The following is a 9,635-nucleotide window of genomic DNA, read 5'->3' as shown; positions in this document are numbered from 1 at the left end:
AAGTTTTTTTTTTTATATAGGAAAAACAAGATTTTATTTCTTCTTTTAAGACTTTTTTAACTTTCTTATAATTAACTTTTTGCAGTGTAAACACACATGAATAACTCATTAAACACAAAATAAGAAGAAAACACAAAGACCCTGTCCTCTGAAGCTGGATTTCCTCTTCTCTCTCTCTCTCTCTCTAACTTCCTGTATTTAATCAGTGTGTGCTGTACTCAGACACTGGATAACTTCTTACCAGGCTAAATCACCATGGTAACTTAGGCTGAACACCTAACATGGTCCACTCCAGGTTATGTTCTGGCTAGAATCTGAGCGAGTACTCAAGCTCCGTCTCCTGACCAATCAGTTCTCTTAGAACACTCTTTGTGTGGATCTGATGTGTTGTTGACAGGAGAGAGAATATTTATCCTTTATTTACCTTGACATCCTATAGGAAACATATATATTCATATCATACATTCATTCAGTTCTGTTGATAATATAAAATATAAATATTGTCCACCTTATGATGTAGGCCAGGGCCGGCCTTCCCACCTGGCAGCCCAGGCTGCTGCATAGGGCGCCTTCTGCTGGAGGGGCGCCAAATTGCAACCCCTCAATTTTTATTTTTCATTAAAAAGGTTTATTAAACTTAAAACACACCCTTTACAATTACCGTACATCTTTTCTCTATATTTATTTAATTTGATGTTTTTGTTGTATTCTATGTAATTCTATGGTGTTGTTTGCACATTGTGTTCTTTGATTTTAAGACTTGTGTTACTGACTAGTAAAACCAAACAGAAAGTAGAATTGTCTTTGTACTGAAACTTTTATATTTTAACTGTTGATTGCAGTGTTCTGCATTGCTTTTGGATTTTGCACCATTGTTGTTATTGATCCCTCTAGACAATTACACTATACCTGTAGGTGTTATATTGTATTATAGTGCATTATTCTAAATGTTATTATAGGTTCTATTTTTTTTCAATGGTTTGTTGTATCGCAGAATTTAATCGTTTTGTCTTGATATTTAAAATAAAAATGTGCTAACCACTACATTAATTATAATGAAATTCAGTACATCTACACGTCTGCTATATGTTGTCACCACTAACATTTTGGTTTTTTTTTCTAGATCATCACCAACTCAGGTTGATCCAGGCTGATTAAAACCATCCCATCTGAGCTGAGACATGAACTGATCCATTTATTCACACATTAGTTCTTCTAATGTCTTTAAACACTTTTATTGATACACACAGACCTGGTCAGAGCAGGTTACACTCCCAGTTAGGATCATAGAAAATAACATTTGCTCCATCTCAGTATCTAGTTTAGACCTTTTTTAGACCTGTGTCTATGTATGTGACAAAAAATGAGTAAGGTGGCAAAGAATGGTCCAAAAGTGGCAAAAACTTGTCAAGAAAAGAATAAAAAGTGACTAAAATGGGCCAAAAGCAGTCAAGAGTGGCAAAAAAAAAATTGAAAAAAAGGAAACAGGTATTTGATAGAAATGAGGGACAGAAAGTACAAAGCTGTGTGTCAACAACAAGCCTGAAGCGACACCTGCAGGAGAATCAAAGTATTGCACTACTGACAGCTTTTATTCAAACTTTGAAACATTTGAAGACATTTCTTTCCTTATATTAGATCACATTCCTTAATGGTGTGGTCAGTATTTTTCTTTAACCATAATTAAGATTCCCAGTTGAAATGCTGAACAGTGAAATGATAGAAATGTATTATTTTATTACATTTAAATATCTTAGAGTTGCTCATGCTCAGACATTTGCAACATAATAAAATCAGATTTTAGTGTCATACATGTACATGCAGCTCTCTGTATCATTTTGTGTAACTTAATAGGACACAACTATCAGACTTTGTGTGTTTCTGTTGTTGTTTGTGTGTTTTTAAAGTTATTTAGGGGATTTATTTTGACATTCAGTCTATTTTTCTCTCATTTTGTGTATTTTTGTTGTTCCTTTTGCTCATTTTTCTGTCATTCTGCCTATTTGTGCTGTTGTTTTGTGCGTTGTTTGTACTTTTTTTTAATTTCCTTTTCCATACAAACACTTCTTAAAATGACTTATATTAAAAAAAAAAAAACATTAGGAAATGATTTACAACATTTACTTTGTTTACAGATTACTTGGATAGGTTAAGGGTAGGACAACCGTCGTCTCCCATTTTAGTTTATTAAATTATTTTACTAAAACATGATGAAGCTGTTATTAAGTCAGTGATTCTCAACATGTGGCTCTTTATCATTTTAATAATGATTCCCCCAGATAACCTTTAAAGGGGAAACTTTTTTAACCACTTTTTACCTTTTTCTTTTTCCTTTGTCCCATTTTTGTCCCTTTTCCCAAAATGTTGATACTTTTTAGTTTTTTCAGATTTACCTTCCTTTTTCCATTCCATAACACCTGTTTCCTTTTTTGTCATTTCTTTTTTTTTTGCCAGTCTTGACTGCTTTTGTCCCATTTTAGTCACTTTTTATTCTTTTCTTGCCAAGTTTTTGCCACTTTTGGACCATTCTTTGCCACCTTACTCATTTTTTGTCACATACTCATCACTGTGAACTCTTTGTTTATCTTCTCAGAACAGCATCAAGTGATTGACTTGATCACCATTCAATCAATCTAACTGGATCAATCTGTTTTCAACAATGAATCCCTCTGTAAAAAGTGAGGGGGATTCACTTTTGTTTTCATAAAAGTGTGGGTGTCGTATCCCCCGCATCCCTCACAGGTGAGACGTGTCTGTGTTGTTTTTTAATTTAAAAAAGAACAATCATTTTAAAATGTATTATTTGTTTTTTTAATCAACTACATTTCAATGACCCCACATGGGATCACGACCCCAAGGTTGAAAAACACTGTTATATCATTTCCATTATAATTGAGCTGTTTTCATGATTTTAAAATGCAATTATAAAGCCTTTTATTTTAATACTCATTTTTATTATTTTAATTTGTGCCATTTTTCCATGTTTTGTTGCCATACTTGAATAAATGTGCTCCATATTGTTGCCTTGCTTTGTTGGACAAATACAAAAACTGACTATTCTGAATAAATACAGTTTTAAACACATAAACAGTATTACCTTTATTGTTAATATTATTCCTTTAAGCCATGTTTGTGAGATATTTTGGACGTGTTGCGTCTGCTACACTGAAGTCAGAGTTTCAAACCCAGAATGCAGAGTTCAGAGGGTCATTGAACGCAGCATGAGAGTGAGTAGATGACGTTGGTGCAGCAGCAGCACTGTCCATCAACTCTGTAGTGGACCAACCCTGGATGTCCATCAACTCTGTTTGGACCAACTCTGGATGTCCATCAACTCTGTAGTGGACCAACCCCGGATGTCCATCAACTCTGTAGTGGACCAACCCTGGATGTCCATCAACTCTGTAGTGGACCAACCCCGGATGACCATCAACTCTGTAGTGGACCAACCCCGGATGACCATCAACTCTGTAGTGGACCAACCCCGGATGTGAATCAACTCTGTAGTGGACCATCAACTCTGTAGTGGACCAACCCTGGATGTCCATCAACTCTGTAGTGGACCAACCCTGGATGTCCATCAACTCTGTAGTGGACCAACCCTGGATGTCCATCAACTCTGTAGTGGACCAACCCTGGATGTCCATCAACTCTGTAGTGGACCAACCCTGGATGTCCATCAACTCTGTAGTGGACCAACCCTGGTCGTCGTTCTCAATTTGTTGCATAGTGAGAATCGTTTTTATTAAACCAGGGGTGTCAACCTCATTTCACATCAGGACCAGACATATAAAATATTTATCTGTATCTCTCCTTTCACAACCTAAACGAATAATTTCTGATAAGTTTGACACTCTTGGTTTTGTGGTTTTAAGCTCCACCCTCTGACCCCATTAATGTAATCAATAATAATTACTTTGATTTAAAAAGTGCCTTTCAGGCCACTTAAAAACACTACAATAAAAAAAGGATAATAAATAATATTAATTTGTAGTGTACACGTTAGTTTAGATGCATACTGTTGTTGCTGAGTCATGGTTTGAGTAGTAAATAAAATCCAAACCTTGCCATAGTTAATTATAGATGTCATAATGTTTTCAGTCTTAATTTACAGTGTTAACCAATTTATAACAAAACTTGACAAATGTTTATTGCTCACCAACTAAATGGAGTCATGATTAATTCATTCAAAATAAATACTTTATAAACCGTTATAAAAAAACAAACACCTGTGAGGTTAAAATTGATTTAGCACAAACCAATTCATCTGAATAACCTATAACATTTTTAATAAGTGGAAAAAAGCTGAATCTTTAGTTTTGAGAAGAACTGGAAGTTTCATGACTTGCAAAGTTTATGATTTACAAATTTTCAGAAGAATAATTAGGTGTAAACTACAAAACTAAGAGGACAGTGTTCACCACAAACAATCATAGAAGTACTGGATCAATTATTCACAGTCAAACTCAAGCTTTAAAGAAGGCCAGCACATGGTGCAGAACCTTCTGAATCCAATTTCTCACAGCAACTGAATGAAGAGTGAAAATCCTCCTTATATAGTCCAGTCCAGCTGATTGTCAACAACTCACAGTCGTGCTCAACTCTACAGGTGCAGCAGATCTCCCTGATTGACATGATGAGCTGGACATGGCTGTGCACTTTGTACCAATCTGTAACAGTAGGTAAATCCCCCAATAGATCCCCTGGAATTATCAAACATTTTGGCCTCAGTAAAAGATAACCAACAATTTGATCTCATTTCACATTTTGTTGCTATTTTCCTTCATGGAAACATCAGTGACAGTGAAAGAATCTTGTCAAAAAATTGCAAATATGGTGGAAGTTGCATTTTTTTGCACTAGACAAATGTTTTGTTAAGACCTTGATGTATTTTACCACCATGTAGACCCTTATTTGTGTAAATGTGGACAGAAAAACAGAAACAGACTTTATGAGGAAAACGATTAAAGACTCAAAATAATACTGAAATAAAGTACATAATGAAAATACTAGTTAATTACAGTGTTTAAGTGGATTAAATTAAAGCGGAATTAAGTGTTTACAAGATAGAGGAATTATTTAATTCAGAAATTAAATAGGAATAAACCAGCCACCTAATTCAGATTTAAGTTTAAGTTGGAATTAAATTTGCATTAGGAATTAAATGTTTAGAAGGTGAGTTTAAAGAGGATTTAACTTTTATTCTGAATTAAAGAGGAATTAAAGCTCAAATGTAAACGTGGCCAGTGACAAAGAAAAAAAACTAAGTTGATTGAATAAATCAAAGTACTGAATAATAAGGACATCAATGGAAATGTAAAATTATCCCCTAAAAATAATACTCAAGTAAAATGTCAGTACATTAACTAAATTTGTTCACACTGTATGTACTGTATATATATATAAATGTCTCTGGGGTCACTGGACATTAGTGGCTGTGGTTGTTGTGGTTGATGTTGAAGCAGGGCTGGTTAGGAGAGGAGCTGTCTGTCAGTGTGTCAGCTGACAGTGCACTTATCATTTCAGTTTTGGCTCTAATTATTGATTTATAATCTTATTATTTTTTATTATTTTAATTTTATTTGTTGAAATAGAGGTTCCTGACAAAGTCAAAAAGCCTTGATCAATAAACACATGAATGTGACTCTTTTATGTATTTAAAAACTAAAAACTAGTCGGTGCTGACACTAACACAAGACAAAGGTTAAAGCGTTCTCTGGTGGTCTACTGCCTTTATGGTTAAACACATTGATGTTAAAAACAGCCAAATGAAACTGCACTGGCAGTGTTTTCAAATGTTCATTCACTTTCTTTGCATAGGTGCACTTGTGGAATCTGTGTAACCATGGCAACAGAGCCAGAAAACATCTTCTCCAGGGAGATACCACAGCTAATGTCAATCATTAGTTAATGAAATAGTAATGATTATTATCTGCTAGCCTGGCTCACTTATCTTTTCATTTTATATATGTTACAAGAAGAATACATCAGCTTCAAAAGACACCTGCTTGTATGGTGGATCATCCAGGTCTGGTAGTAGTGTGTCTGAATGTGTTCTACCTGCAGAATGCATTCATTATATATACAGTATATAGAGCACACTATGGACCTCTACAGCTATGGAGATAATATGTTTGAAATGAAAGACTGAAATCACACAAATCAATGTATAAACATGAAACTTTTATTGTTGATGACACACACAAGTCATCCAAAACACATTTTTACACAATATGTTGTGTTTTCAGTGGTTCTAGGTACTTGGCATATAGAAGCTTTGTGAGCTGGTGTTGGGGCTTTTTGGGTTCCTCTCCCTGCTTGTGTTGTCCTAAGAATAAGAACTGAGTTCCCAGACGACCAAGGACATTATGTGGGGTTCAGACCTGCCCTTGACTGAACCTGGACACATATCTGCCAACCACCTGCTGCTTCTCAGGTCTGTCAAACTGAGCAGACAGATCTACAGGGACGGGGATTGACATCAGCTGGGGCGGAGTCCTCCAAGACCTTTTCAAATAGGAGGTCTAGGAGCTGATCCACGTAATCTGTGATACAGAAAAGCACTTTATTATCTTTACTGTTTAAAACCTATGTTGTTGTGTTTTGATATCTAATGATGGTCCTAACTTTTTTTTTTTTTTTTTTTTTTTTTTTTTTTTTTAATTTTGAAAAAAAAAAATGCCTTACTTTTGATTTTGGGTGATTTTTGGTTTTTGTCATTTTTATGATACTGAGTTCACGATACGATTCTCTCAAGATTTATTTTACAAAATGGGACTGTAGACAAATGATGACTAAAAAATATTCCTTTATTTTTTTGGGGGAAAAAAACTAGAAAATACTGGACTATTTTATTTTTCATTGCTAAAAGAATCCATTGATAAACTATTCAAAACAATGCAATTTAACTCAAAATAAATCTTGAATGAAATAAATAAAGGAATAATTCAAATGAAGAAGAAGCCTATTAATTTAAATTCTGGTTCTATAGTAAACAATGCAAAACTACATAATAGTTCTTTTTCTTTTTAAAAGTGCAACTGAAAATGTATTTTGTGCCTTAACAATTGGACTTAAAATAAAAACACTGTGCACTGTCTCTTACATCAGATTTGTTTGGACCAGCAGAGGGCACTGGTAATATTCACGTAATATTACAGATATTCTTTTGATGCTAAAGGGGTAAGGAATCATTTATGAACATGTTTAAGAGTAGAAGGCGGCCAGAAAGAAAGTAGTAGCAGATTCTGCCCGCGCCAACACTTCTGGAAGGATAAATAGATAGCGGCCTCTGCTGTTTAAAAAAAGTACTGCGATTAATTTTTCAGAGTATCGATGTGAACTGTGAAACCTATGAATCGATTTTTAACTGCCTTACGATTAATCGTTACATCCCTAGTGATCATGAATTAAAATGATGGTATAATTGTAATTTAAAAAATATGTTGCTGTTGTAATTGTAATTACATTAGAAATGAGTTCAGATAATTTACATTGTAATAGTAATTGCCATGAAAAATCTATAAAAATTATAATTTAGTGCTAAACTGGGGAACCATGGTACAGTTCTATGTACAGTTCTACATACACTGTATGTATTTTGAGCGTTTACTTTGGGGTGTGGCCAATACTAGACTGAGTATTGTGTGGCCCACGTCTGGTCCAAACCTAAAGCTAATAAATGATTGCTAATCAGGAAATGTCCAAATGAAGCTCTGTGATGATGGGCTTTTATTGTTAGACACGTTGTCCTAACCAACAGGACAGAGGAGTTCATCTGTTGACCAATATCATAGTTAATGTTGTTGTGGACTGTCCCAGAAAAGCTGCTGCTCTCTATTTGATCTAAAGACAAAGACTTTGCTGCAAATTAGAGATAAAATACAAGAAAAAACACTACATTTGAGGAGAATTCTTAAAACAAGAAACATTATCTGTTCATGCAGCAAGTTAAATTTACTAAATAAGAAATCTTGAAAAATATGTTAAATCTTAAAATAAGAAGATCCTGTTAAATATTCTAAAGGGTTAAAATAAGCAGAAATGGATGATTATTAGATTAAATTACTTAAAATCAAACGTCCTACAGCACAATAATAAGTGAAATATACTGACTATAAACACATAATTTTTATTTTTTTAATTTAATTTAATTTTTTAAATTTTGCAAATGAAAGCTTTGGAACAAGAAGAAAACAACTAATTAAGTAAACAATGACTCAGCATTAGTGAAAAATGATTAAGCTGTTTCTTGATACAAGTTGACTCATTTTGAAACAAACTTAAATCTATATTAAAACCAAGTTTTTGTTCTTAGAATAAACATTTTATCAGAATCGCAACCAGTGATACACTCCACAGGCCAGTGAGGTCTTTGGTACAGTAAGTGGACTGAAGGAGACCACGCCCCCTGCTGTCACAGCTGAGAGTTACACTGGAGAGTCTTCAGCTCACTTCCCTGGTCCTCTGTAGACTCCACAAACCATGAACGCTATCCATTCAAACCAATCCTAGAGAGGTTAAAGGGTGTGAACAAATCCCTTAGCCCCACCCCCTTTGACCTGTAGGTAACAGGGAATGAAGGCCTCAGTGGGAATTGAACTCACGACCCCTGGTTTATGACCCCTCTGAGCTATGAGGCCCTGTGTGTGACAGCATAGACGATTTTTCACATGGCAGATATACACTACACCACTTACATGTACAACTGGGCATCACTTTTTTTTAAGTTTTGGGGGCGGGGCTCTAAAAATCCATCTCATGGTGTAACTTTTTTCTCTTACATCTTAATGTCAACAGTTATGATAGTGTGTGGTCTTATTTTGGTCCTCAGTTATGAGGGAATTCCAACTCCGTCATCAAATCTTTATTTATTTTTTTTACCAATTTGAAAGGCTACCAATCAATAGCCTTTGTTCAATCAGCTCTCAACAAACACCCATGTATCTTAACCACATGCTAGTTGTGCTACAGTTGTTATATCATGCTTTAATTGTCTACTCACCACTTTCTAGGTGTTTTGAACCGTAAGCGCTTTAACTCGTAACCAGTGTTGTGTGAGTTACTGAAATAAGTAATGCGTTACTGCAAAAAGTAACTTTTGAGTTACTTAGAATGAAAGAATGTATTATTTATTTTGGGTCATTTGTGTCCAAACAGCTTCATATTAGTGCTGTAATAATATAATAATCCACTGTTGATCAACTGTGCCCCTGTATTAACATTGTTTTGTATAAAAACCTCTGATAAATGAAATGATACTGTATCCAACCCTACAGTTTATAATCATTTACATTAACAGAACTAAACTCTGCTCAGTATTAATCTTTGCAAACACCAATCTGACTGAAACACTAAGTATTCTTTCAATACCAGTTTATTTATCTGAGACCAGCAGAAACTGTAAATATTACAAGGAATTGTGAAATAAATAACACACAAAACAACCTGAATATTATTAAAAATTAAAGTGGCTTCAGCATCATAAAACAGTTGTGTTTAGCCTGTTATGGTGAAAATTATTAGTTATGTTTAAAATATATATTCACTCATATATTTTAATCCTTAAGCCTTTGTAACCTTCCATTATGTGATTTTCATGTCTTCAACTTTATCTCTGGTCAAACCATCTTTCC

The sequence above is a fragment of the Gouania willdenowi genome, unplaced genomic scaffold, assembly GCF_900634775.1.
Source record: "Gouania willdenowi unplaced genomic scaffold, fGouWil2.1 scaffold_156_arrow_ctg1, whole genome shotgun sequence".
Taxonomy (NCBI): Eukaryota; Metazoa; Chordata; class Actinopteri; order Blenniiformes; family Gobiesocidae; genus Gouania; species Gouania willdenowi.
The sequence above is the reverse complement of the archived record's forward strand: the minus strand, read 5'-3'. Positions refer to the sequence as shown.